Below are 12,144 nucleotides of genomic sequence, written 5' to 3'. Positions count from 1 at the left end.
GAGACCTCATGTCATGGTGATTAAGTCTATATTCTCTTGGAATATTTACAAAAGGGAAAATGGGGTGATCAGTTTTATGAATAAGGCCAGTGTAATTGTCAAATAAAATTAGTTTGTTAACATTCAACTCTTATCTTTTTAAACACTACTTGTCAGTGATGTCTGTGTTTTCATGTTTGCTAAATTATAATCAATTGATTTGTAAGATATAACAGGGTTACAATAGAGAAAAATAACAGGATCTAAAATCTTGAATTTTGATTGTTAACCTAAAGCTATAAATGTATTTTAAACACAATACAGATGATTTTCTGGAAATACTTGTTTATAAACATTTAAACCTTTAAATTTGTTAGTTTAATTTTTTATTTTTAAGCCACTAATTCCGAGTAGAGTCATCGGGATGCTGTCGTGATGGCATTTTTTTTTTAGCAGTCTTTCTTATTTTTACGAGGCCAAGTTGCTAGCTCGATGCTCAACCCAGCACAGATGGAAAGCGTGCAAGGGAGCCGGCTGGATTCGAACTCGGGAGCCTACTCTCTGAAGTCCAGCGCTGATGCCACTACGCCACCAGCCAGCCAAATTTGTTAGTAGCTTGATTAAATTCTTATGAATGCATTTTGTGGTTTGCCAGTTGGTGGTACATTCAGTAACTTCAGTGGCTACATCCAAAAATAATCCATGAAAATCTTGTAATTTCCTTCAAAATACCGCATTATCCCTTCAACAGTAGACGCAGTTGAAAGGGCCTCAAATACTGTGAGTCGGACAATATATTTATCTGACTGGATTCTCTCTGATGACACTTGCAAATTGTCTCCGAAGGCATTCTGAAAATGATTGAAAATTGGATATGTGATATGAACCAACAATACCAATTAAACCTACAGTGCAATAGGATGAATTTTTATGAACCTGCCTTACTTTAGAAATGACCTGCTGCAGAAAATATCCCCTAACTTGCCCAACACCATGCTGGACAGCAGAAGTGTGAAGTGATGCTTTGGAAAGTTGTACTTGAAGGCAGGATAAACAGCAGGATTCTTTGCATGTGGAGGAACAGAAGGACCTTGAGGTTCAAGTCCGCAAAGTTGTTGCACCACTTGATAGGGTGGTTATGAAGGTGTACAGTGTATTGATCTTCATTAGTCAGGGCACTGAGATCAAGAACCGTGATGTAATGTTGCAGCTCTATAAAACTCTAATTAGACAACACTTGAATTATTGTGTACAGTACCGGTCACCTTATTATAGGAAGGATGTGGAAGCTTTAGAGAGGGTGCAGAGAGATTTACCAGGATGTTGCCTGGATTACAGAGTATCTCATAAGTAGAGCAAGCCAGGGCTTTTCTCTCTGGAGTGAAGGCGGATGTGAAGTGTTCTGAAAGAGGGGTTGAAATGGATAAGAGGCAGAGACTGAGTGGGCAGCCACAGACATTTTCCCAGGGCAAGTCTATCGGGGCGCTGGTAGAGACAGATGTGTTGGGGATGTTTGAGAGACCCTTAGGTAGGCATATGGATAAAAACTATTGGAGGGCTATTGAGCAGGAAGGGTTAAATTGGTCTTAGAATAGGTTAAAAGATCAGCACGACATAATGAGCTCAAGAGCCTGTATGTTCAATGTTCTATATAATTCCAATCTGTTAGACTGAAACTTGCATTCAGGGGCAAGATGTTATTATGAGCCTCACAGTTTCTATAGCGGCAATACGTGAAGGTTTAAGGTGCTGTCTTTGCAACAAGTGGCCACGTCATCTGTGACCAGTCCTTTTCACTGTTCAGGGCCGTTCACGTATTCTGTAGGGTTGGACCCAAACTTGTGTTTGCTGTGAAGGTGTCTCCCGCCTGAACTTTCTTCCAGGATACTTGGATGACGTGCAGTGAAGGGTTCTGGATTCAATGGAGGAGGCTGCTCAACCGAATTTTCAGCATTAAGACCCTTGGCTCTGGAACTCCTAGCAAAGACTGCAGACATTCTCTCTTCTCCTCTCTCCTGTTAGGCAGAGTTTACAAATGCCTGAAAGCATGTACCACCAGCTTCTATGCCGCTGTTATAAGACTATCGAATGGTCCCCAGTACCATAAGATCAATTCTTGACCTCACAGTTTGCCTTTATATGATCTTACGCCTTATTGTTTACCTGCACTCCGCTTTCTTTCTCTGTGGCTGTTATACTTTATTCTGCTTTCTGTTATAGTTTTACTTTGTTTTATCTCAATGCACCGTGTAATGATTTGATTTGTATGCAAGACAAGCTATTCACTATATCTCAGTATACATGACAATAGTAACCCAATTCCAGTCTATAGAGGAAAATGAACAGTCAACATTTCGGGCCGAGACTCTTCATCAAATGTATTGGCCAAAAACCTTGACCGTTCATTTCCCTTCAGAGATGCTGCCTGACGCTGAACATAGAACGATACAGCTCAATACACGCTCTTTGGCCCATGATGCTGTGCTGATCTTTTAACTTACTCCAAGATCAATCTAACACTTCCCGTCCAACTAGCCCTCCGTTTTTCTTTCGTTCATCCAAGAGTCCCTGAAATGCCTCTAATGCCTCTACAACTACCCCGGAGCACAATCCACACACCGAGCACTCTGAGTAGAAAAAACTTCCTCTGACATTCCCCCTATACTTTACTCCAATCGCCTTAAAATGACATCCTCTTGTACTAACCGTTTCCACCCTGGGAAAAAGGTGCTGGCTGTCCACTCGATCTCTGGTTCATATCGCCTGACCTGCTGAGTTCCTCCAGTATTTTCTGTGTTGCTCCCGATTCCCAGCATCTCAGTCACTCTAGTGCCTCTATTTCAAGTTTCCAGCATCTATTTATTTTTTAATTTCAACTTTCAGAGGTAATCTCCCTAATTTGGAGGACAGTCAGTCAGTCGCAGGACAGTGGGTGGTGCCGCTCGCCTGTGACCCAAGTTCTCAGCTGATCTCCATGTGGAGTTTGCACACTCCTCCTGTGGTGGCGTGGGTCTCCCACAGTCTCCTCCAGCTTCCTTCCGCATCCCAAGGACACGCAGGTTGCTAGGTTAATAGGTGCAGAAGGGTAACCCTAGAATTTGTGGCTGCTTTAGAAGACATGGGAGAGGGAACAGGTAATAGTCAAATTTGTGATGAATTATTATTTTCACGTACCAAGATACCAGGAAATCTAGTCATGTGCACTGTTTCTGGATAAAGAAAGGAACTTAACGGCAGGAATAAAACTCTGGATCAAAGCCCAAAGGTCGATTGGAAGTCTAGAAGTCGAGGGCTGATGGCCGGAGCCTGAGTCTGTGAATGTCTGCGAGCCCGATGGGGAAGTCTGTGTATCTGCAAGTCCACTGGAGATCAAAGAAGGCAGCCTATACGGGGTTGGAGGACTGTGTACAGTCGTACATAGGTGGGAGGGAGGGAGGAATGGGACTTGTTTGCCATTGTTGTTTTGTTGTTCGGTATGCCCTGTCTTGCTGTGATCTGTGTTGTACAGCCGTGTGTTGTGGGCACGCTTTGTTGGCACAGGAATGTGTGACGACACTTGCCCTCAGAACAGACTTGGGTGTGTTGGATGTTAATGCAAATGACTTACTTTCCTGGATATGTAGGTAAGTAAATCTGATTCTGAATCTGTTTACAAGATCAAATCATTACACAGTGCATTGTCCAAGAATAAGGTACGACAATAACAATCCAGAATAAAGTGTAAAAGCTCCAAAAAAAAATACAGTGCACGTTTGTGGTTAAGTGCAAAATCATAATGAGGTAGATTGCGAGGCTAAGTCCATCTTATCGTGCAAAGGTTTATTCAAGAGTCTGACAACACTGGGAAAGAAGCTGTCCTTGACCTTGGTGGTATCTGCTTTCAGGCTTTTGTATCTTCTGCCCGAGAGAAAACCAGTGGTGGGTGGGGTCTTTGATTATGGTGCCTACTTTACATTGGCAGTGAGAAGTATAGACATAGTCCATGGAAGGAGGATGGTTCATGTGATTGCTGAGCTCTGTTCACAATTCTCTGTAGTTTCTTGTGGTCATGTGCAGAGCAGCTGACATACCAATCCATTGTGCATCCCAGTAGATTGCTGTCTATGGAGCATCAATAAAAATTGGTAATGTTCATTGAGGACTTGATGAACTTCTTTAGCCTCCTAAAGAAGTAGAGTATTCTTTGCCATGACATCAGTGTGGCTGGACCAGGCTATTGGAGTGTTCACGCTTAGGAACCTGAAGCTCTCACCCTTTCATCCTCAACACCACTGACGCAGAGAACACAAATAGGTGTTCTCTGGAGAATAAGGACATAATGCAATCAAATGTGTTTGTGTTGATGGTAAAAGAAATGGTCAATGTGAACTTGGTGGCCCATTGCAGAGTAAAATAATGAAACACTTGCTCTGAGAGCTAGGATAGATTTGGAGAGACCAATGGCTTCCTTCAATGGTGTAAGGAAAATCAAATATGAATCGGCCCTGCCAGTTCACTTGGACAGGATAATGACAATGTTCTTTACACCCTGTTATGAACTAATTAACCTGTTGTGGTGTAGGCAGTGTCACTATTAACCTGTGGATTTTATTTACTGGGACTTAGGAGACTGAGAGGGGTACAATGTCATGAGGGACATAGACAGGGTGAATGCATAGTCTTTCCCAGGATTGGGAAATCAAGAAGGTAACATCCATCACCAAAGATTCCGGCTATTGGTGCTATGCCATCTTTTCACAGCAATCATCAGGTAGGAGGTACAGGAGCCTAAAGTTCCATACTACCAGGTTCAAGAACAGTATTTCCCTTCAACCATTAGGTTTTTGAACCAACTGATACAATCCTAATCACCACCTCAGTATAGCATCACTATGACAATTTTGATCACTTTGCTCTAAAATAGACTTTGTCTGTTTTGGTTCTAATTCCATTCTTCCTTTTAAAAATGTGTGTTTTTATTCTGCATTCTGTTATTTATTGTCCTTGAACACCCCCAATGCACTGATGTAATGATGTATGTGGATGGCCAGCAAAACAAAGTTTTTCACTGTGCCTCAGTACCAGTGACAGCAAGAAGCCAATTACTAATTAATTGTGCTTTACAGCATCTTGCTAAAAATTCACTCATTTAAAAATAAAGGCTGATCTCCCCAAGGATTATCACCAGAGTCTAGTTATGTTGAATGTTTTCCTCATTAACAGAACAACTGAGAGTTTAGAAGTCTCTTGGGTGCTGAACCCTTGGGTTTTGACTGTAAATCCACAAATCTTCAGGTGTTAAATTACACAGAAGTTAGGAGCGTACAGTACATCCAAAAATGGAGGATGTTGACTAAAAAGACCACATGCTAACATGATTTGTAGCTCTTGGTTTAATATTTGTGAAAGCAATCACTCTACATCTGCGCACCCTGCTATTTTTCAAGCAGGGGCCAATTTGGTTAAAAGTCCTTCAGCGAGAGCCATGTTAACGACTGAATTTATTCATTGCTATCTTGTCCAAGATGATATAATTTGCCACAGTAACTGGTGTAACTAAAACAGTCTACTTGTATAATGAAACAATAATCCTATTGTTTTAAAAAGGAAATATATTGGATTTAAATGAGATCTAAGCTTGTTAAGAGTAATATTATTCTTACTTTGCAGCAGATACACTATATTAGTTGTTCTTAATGAATGAATGGAAACCTACAATTACACACACACACACACACACACACACACACACACACACACACACACACACACACACACACACACACACACACACACACACACTGTCTTCTTTCCAGCCTATGCTCAAACATTGCCAAGGTCTTGCTTGTATGCCCGTAACGTCGACTATTTATTCCCCCTTTCAGTTGCTGACTGACCTGCTGAGTTCCTCCAGAATTTTGTGAGTGTTGCTCTGGATTTCCAGTGTCTGCAGAAACTCTTGTGTTTATGGACAGCTTCATTTTCTAAGAAGGTACAATGGCTGAGGGTGTTTGTAGTTGCAATAATGTTTCCTGAGAAAGTTTCCTTGAAGACATGTTCTGATGTTACTGTTACTACCTCCCTCTAGTGGTGGATGACAGCATAAATAGTTAAAAGGCTTCATGCACCAAGATACTTTTGAGTTGAACCATGAATGACATTAATTTTCATGAACGCCCTGACTTTGCTAGTATGATACTAACATTGATTATAAATGCTGAATTATCACCCCTCCCCAAAAATGGGAATACCCATACAGAGAGCCAGAGAGTCACAGAGTTATACTGCTGGAAACAGGCCCTTTGGTCCAATTTGTCTGTGCCAACCATGGTGCCCACCAAGCTATGCCAAATGTTCACATTTGGCCTATATCCTTCTAAATATTTCATATCCATGTAGGAAACATTGTTATTGTACCCATCTGAACCACTTCCTCTATCAGCTAGTTCCACATATGCACTACCCCACTGTGTGAAAAAGTTGTCCATCATGTTTTTTTTAAATCTTTCCCCCTCACCTTAAACCTATGCCTTCTAATTTTTAGTTCCCTTTTCCTGGCAAAAAAAAGATGTATCTGTCCATGCCCCTCATGACTTTATACAACTCAATAATGTCACCACTCAGTTTCCTATGTTCCAGAGAATAAAGTCCTGGCCTGCTTAACATCCCCTCTTAAGTCGTAGTAACATCCTCACCAATGTTCTCTTCACTCTTTCCAGTTCACCTACATCTTTCCTATAACAGGATAACCAAAACTGTACACAGTACTCCAGACGCAATCTCACCATTGTCTTGTACAACTGAACATAACTTCCCAACTCAGTGCCCTGAATGATGAAGGCCAGTGTGCCAAACGACTTCATCACCGCCCTCTTTACCTGTGATGCCACTTTCAGGGAATAATGTACCTATGCTCCTAGGTCCCTGTGTTCTACAACATACCCCCAGGGCCCTACCGCTCACTGTGGAAGTCCTACCCTGGTTTGGCTTCCCAAAATGCAACATCTCGCAATTGTCCAATTGAAAGCCATTTGCCAATCCTCGGCCCTCTTGCCTAACTGATCAAGATCCCCCTGTAGTTTATGATAACCTTTGTCACTGTCTATGATACCAACTATTTTAGTATCATCTTCAAACTTAGTAAATATGCCTTGTACATTCGCATCCAAATTGTTCATATAAGTGCTGAACCAAAAAGTACCAGCATCGACCCCTGTGACATACCACTAGAAACGGGCCACTGGTCCAAGAAACAACATTCTCTGCTTCCTCCCATAAAACCAGTTGTGAATCCATTTAGCTACCTCTCCCTGGATGCCATGGCTAGCATAGGACTAGCCTGCCATGTGGATCTTGTGAAAGAGTGGTGGGAATATGGGAAGTGGTAGTGGCGGCCACAGTTACAGCAGTTAAAGGACATTTGGATAGGTACACAGTTAGGAAATGTTTAGAGCAATCTGAGCCAAATGAACTAACTACCTAGGACATGTTGGACTAGAGTGTAAATTCTTTTTCATTGTAGTTTAGCTTCCATATATTTGATTGCATTTTTATATAATCACCAACATATGTGCAGTTGTTCATTGAACATTTCAGTAATTGTAGTATAGCTGCTTGTGTATTTTTCTAGAAACATCTTAGTTTTTATGCAGCAGCTGTCATGCCAACTTGAATTTGGCAAATTCATAGTTAAATTGTTATCACTGGGATGTTGTTGTCTTTTTAATTAGAGTTAGTTTATTTTGTATAAGACAACCACAGCTTTTGTGCTCATTTCTCTTCCTTTATGTTTGACCTTTTGTCCTTGTAACACTCAATAAAATGGCCATAAGGAGCAAGTTGTATGCCCTATTCTTGACTTCCAAACCTCTGGATCGCAAAACACCAGAATCCAACAGCTGCTTGGATGGCACAGATGAACTGGGCTAAAGAGCCTGTTTTTCCTGTAGTATTACTCCATGTTTTAAACTGACCAGAATACTGGAGATGAGTTTCTTCATGACACTCAAAGAGAGCTCACCTAGCGCATGTGTAGTTTTGCAGGTAGTGGTGACACAGGAGGAAATTGACTGGACCTAGGGAGGTGGTTCAGTAGACCCAAGTTCAAATTCCACCCTGGAACTTATGGGCTAAATGCGGGCAACAGGGAGGATGCGGTGGTCAGCACAAACAAGTCAGGCAGGAGAACCTGCTTCCGAGCTGTATTACTCTGTGACTCCATGATTCTACCCAGAATGCTGAAGAGAATTGGGAGGCAATATATTGCTGATGACATTCAGGGAGATCCCCAAGCACAAGATGTGTAAAGATGCTGTGCGGCCCTATTATTTAATAGCAAAGATTCATGGAGCACAACAGCACAGAAAAAGGCTCTTTGGCCCATCTACTCCATGCTGATCTGATCTACTGCCTCATCCCATCTACCTGAATGTTGACTATATCACTTCAAATCCCTCCCATCCATGTACCTGTCCAAACTTTCTTGTGCATGTCTGGATTTCCAGAAAGGGAAATATAAAAATTTGCAAACTGATTTAGTCATAATCATAGGGTTCTACAGCAGAGACCATGTGCGTGCTGAACATTTAGTATCTATCTACACTAATCCTATCTACCATCACTTCGTCCATGATCTTCTCTGCGTTGGCAATCAAAGTGTTTGCCTGAATAACAACGCAAAATAATGTGTACAAGCTACCAAAAATGCATTGGTAGTAAATAATAAAGTGCAAGATCATAACGAGGCAGGTTGTGAGACCAAGAGTCCATTTTATCATCCAAGAGGTCCTTGCAAGAGTCTGATAACAGTAGGATAGATGTTGTGAGAGTTTCTACCTTCACCACCCCCTCAAGAAGTGTAATTGAGATTCCAACTATCCTCTGAGTGAAAATATTTCTTCCTCAGGGCCCTCTAAGTTGCTTTCCTTTAATCCTGAATCTCTGCCCTCTAATTTTAGATATTTCTACTATGAAGCAACACACAGGAAGCTGGGGGTGTCTTAGTGGGCATCGACAGAGGGAGGTGGACACTCAATGTTTCTGGTCAAGACCCTTCATCTGAAAACATCTTTGCACACAGAGCAGTGAATATTGTGAATTGTCTACTCTTGAGCCTGTGGAGTCGTAAACGAGTTTATTCAAGATTTCTTCACGTCAAAGGGAGAGATATGAGGAGAGTGCTGAAACCAGAACAGGGATGGGAGATCTTCCATAGCTTGGAGTGGTGGAGCAGGATCAATCATCAGCTGGCCTACTCCTGCCCCTCTTTCTTAAGTCCTTCCATTATGTTCTTACGGTCATGGAGAGATGAGAAATCCACCTGGAGAATCATTGTGTTTAAGGAAGTGCATGTTTGTCATGTTGTTGGATGAACCACTCACAAGGGATAAGAAGGCAAGCACCCGGGGCCCTTGGTACAAAAAGTCTATGACACTTAGGCAGATCCTTCAGCTTGACATAATGCCAGGAGATGAGACATCAAGAGTAGGTCCCAGATCAGCAGGGTCAGGAACAGTTATAAACCTACAACAGTCGGGCTCCTGAACAGACTTGGATACTTTAATCAGCAGTACTGTGAACTGATTCTATTATCTACAGACTCGTTTTCAAGGACTTTTTACAACTCTTGTTCTCAATATTATTTATTTTATTTCAACAGTTTGTCATCTTTTGCACATTGGTTGTTTGTTAGTCTTTGTTTATATGAAATAAAACAACTTTTTAGTGAAATTCTATTGCAGTTCTCTTTTTTCCTTGTAAATTCCTACAAGAGAATGAATCTCTTGGGATTATTTGGTAACATATATGTATTGATAATAAACTTGCTTTGAACTGTCGAGGCTCTTGTTACAACCCAGGCAGTTTGTTTGATTTCCTTACTTAATAAGCATGCAACTTCCTGGGGGTGCTTGACTTTTTTCCTGATATTTTTAGATTTTCTGTCAGGCTTCCTCTGCCATGGCAGCTGGTTCATGACTGACATTACACTGGACACTTCACTTCAGAAACTTACCCAACCATGGTGAAGTTCAAGCACCAAAAGCAGCTGACTGCCGTCTACATAAAAAACCTGGTGCTGAATTGGTCTATTATTGTCACGTTCAGTGAGAAACTTCGTTCTGCATGCCACCCATACAGATCAGTTCATCACATCAGTGCACTGACACAGCAGTAGAATCAAGAACTAGAGGGCAGATGTGTAAGGTGAGGGAGAGAGATTTACTAGGAATCCAGAGAGTTCTCAGTACATGGAATGAGCCACCAGAGGAAGTACATTAACAACATTTAAAAGGTACTGTATTTGGATAAGTACATGGACAGAAGAGAATTAAAAGGATATTCACTAAACTTGGGCAAATAGCACTAGCTTAGGTGGGCATATTGGTCATCATGGACATAATTGGCTGAAGGCCTGTTTCAACACTGTATAGCTATGACTCTGTCTATTATCAAAGATCCCCACCTTCCAGGTCATGCCATCTTCTTGCAGCTGAGCAGGAGATTCAGAAGACTGAAGGCCCAAACCAGCGGGTTCAAGAACAGCTAATTCCCTTCAGCCATCGGGTTCTTGAATCAGCTGACACAACCCTGATTACTAGAGTACAGCAACACTACGATCACTGTGCACTAGAATGAACTTTGTTTTTTCTTGTTCTACTTGTGCTCTCTCATGTAGTTCTGTATAATTTATGTTTAATGTATGTTTTTCTTGTGCATGTACTTGTGCAAATGGCAATCAACTCAATCTTGACTTTGAAGACATTTTGCACAACTATGAAGCTTGGCAGTAAATGTCACTGATCAGTGAACCCTGAGCAGCCGGGCCTGACTCTGTTCTGGTCTGATGTTGAGACACCAATCACAAATCAGGAGTAGGACTTTTTGCCAAGGCCTTCCGACAAAGAAGGAGCAAAATCAACGGCTGCCGTCCAAACCGTCTGGATTTAAACCAGTCAATCCTGCAAGGAGAAGTTAAAAAATTGCTAAGTCATGTGGGAATGCAAACACATCAATGATTGTATTTTCATTAGTAGTTCCCTATTTATTTAAACATGCAGAATTTATTAGCCAATCAGTTCTCACAGGATTGGAGTATTTTGTCTTAATTGTCTATGAATACAGGCAGCGCAAACACTGGTGGAAGGTTGTCAGGGGCTACAGTAGGATATGATCAGCTAGAAATGTGGTCAATTGGTTTATTATTGTTACAGTGAGTGAAAAACTTTATTCTGCATGCCATGCATACAGAACATTTCATTACAACAGTGCAAAAACAATAACAGAATGCAGAGTAAAGAGTTACACAAGAAACTGTGAGGCAGACAGTAAGGGACAAGATTGTAATGAAGTAGACTGAAAGGTTAAGAGTCCATTTTTTCATACCAGGGGATCATTCAATAAGCTCACCAGAGCAGGATAGAAGCTGTCCTTGAGCCTGGTGGTACATCTTCTCAGGCTTCTGTACCTTCTGCCCAATGGGAAAGGGGTGAAGAGAGAATGTCCAGGGCATGTGGGATCTTTGATTAAATTGGCTACTTCACTAAGGCAGCGAGAAGTGTTATCAGAGTCCATGAAAGGGAGGCTGGTTTCCGTGAAGTGCTGAGCTGTGTCCGCAACTCTCTGCAGCTTATTGCGGTCTCAGGCAGAGCTAATAGGCCCAAGCCAGCATGATTTCATGAAGGGAAGATCCTGCCTCACCAACCTATTGGAATTTTTTGAGGTGATCTCAAATAAGATTGACAAGGGAGAGGCTGGGGATGTTGTGTATTTGGATTTTCAAAAGGCCTTTGATAAGGTGCCGCATAAGAGGCTGCTTAATAAGATGAGGGCCCATGGAATTACAGGAAGGATATTAGAATGGGTGGAGCATTGGCTGACAGGCAGAAAGCAAAGAGTGGGAATACAGGGATCCTATTCTGGTTGGTTGCCGGTCACTAGTGGTGTTCCGCAGGGGTCGGTGTTGGGGCCTCTTCTTTTTACCTTGTCCCTTACTGTCTGCCTCACAGTTTCTATATCGATGATTTAGATTATGGATTAAACGGTTTTGTGGTTAAGTTTGCGGATGACACCAAGATAGGTGGAGGAGCAGGAAGTGTTGAAGAAATGGAAAAGTTGCAGAGAGACTTGGTCAGTTTAGGAGAGTGGGCAAAGAAATGGCAGATGAGATACAATGTTGAGAAATGTATG

The sequence above is a fragment of the Hypanus sabinus genome, chromosome 1, assembly GCF_030144855.1.
Source record: "Hypanus sabinus isolate sHypSab1 chromosome 1, sHypSab1.hap1, whole genome shotgun sequence".
Classification (NCBI taxonomy): Eukaryota; Metazoa; Chordata; class Chondrichthyes; order Myliobatiformes; family Dasyatidae; genus Hypanus; species Hypanus sabinus.
This window is presented reverse-complemented; position numbering follows the sequence as displayed.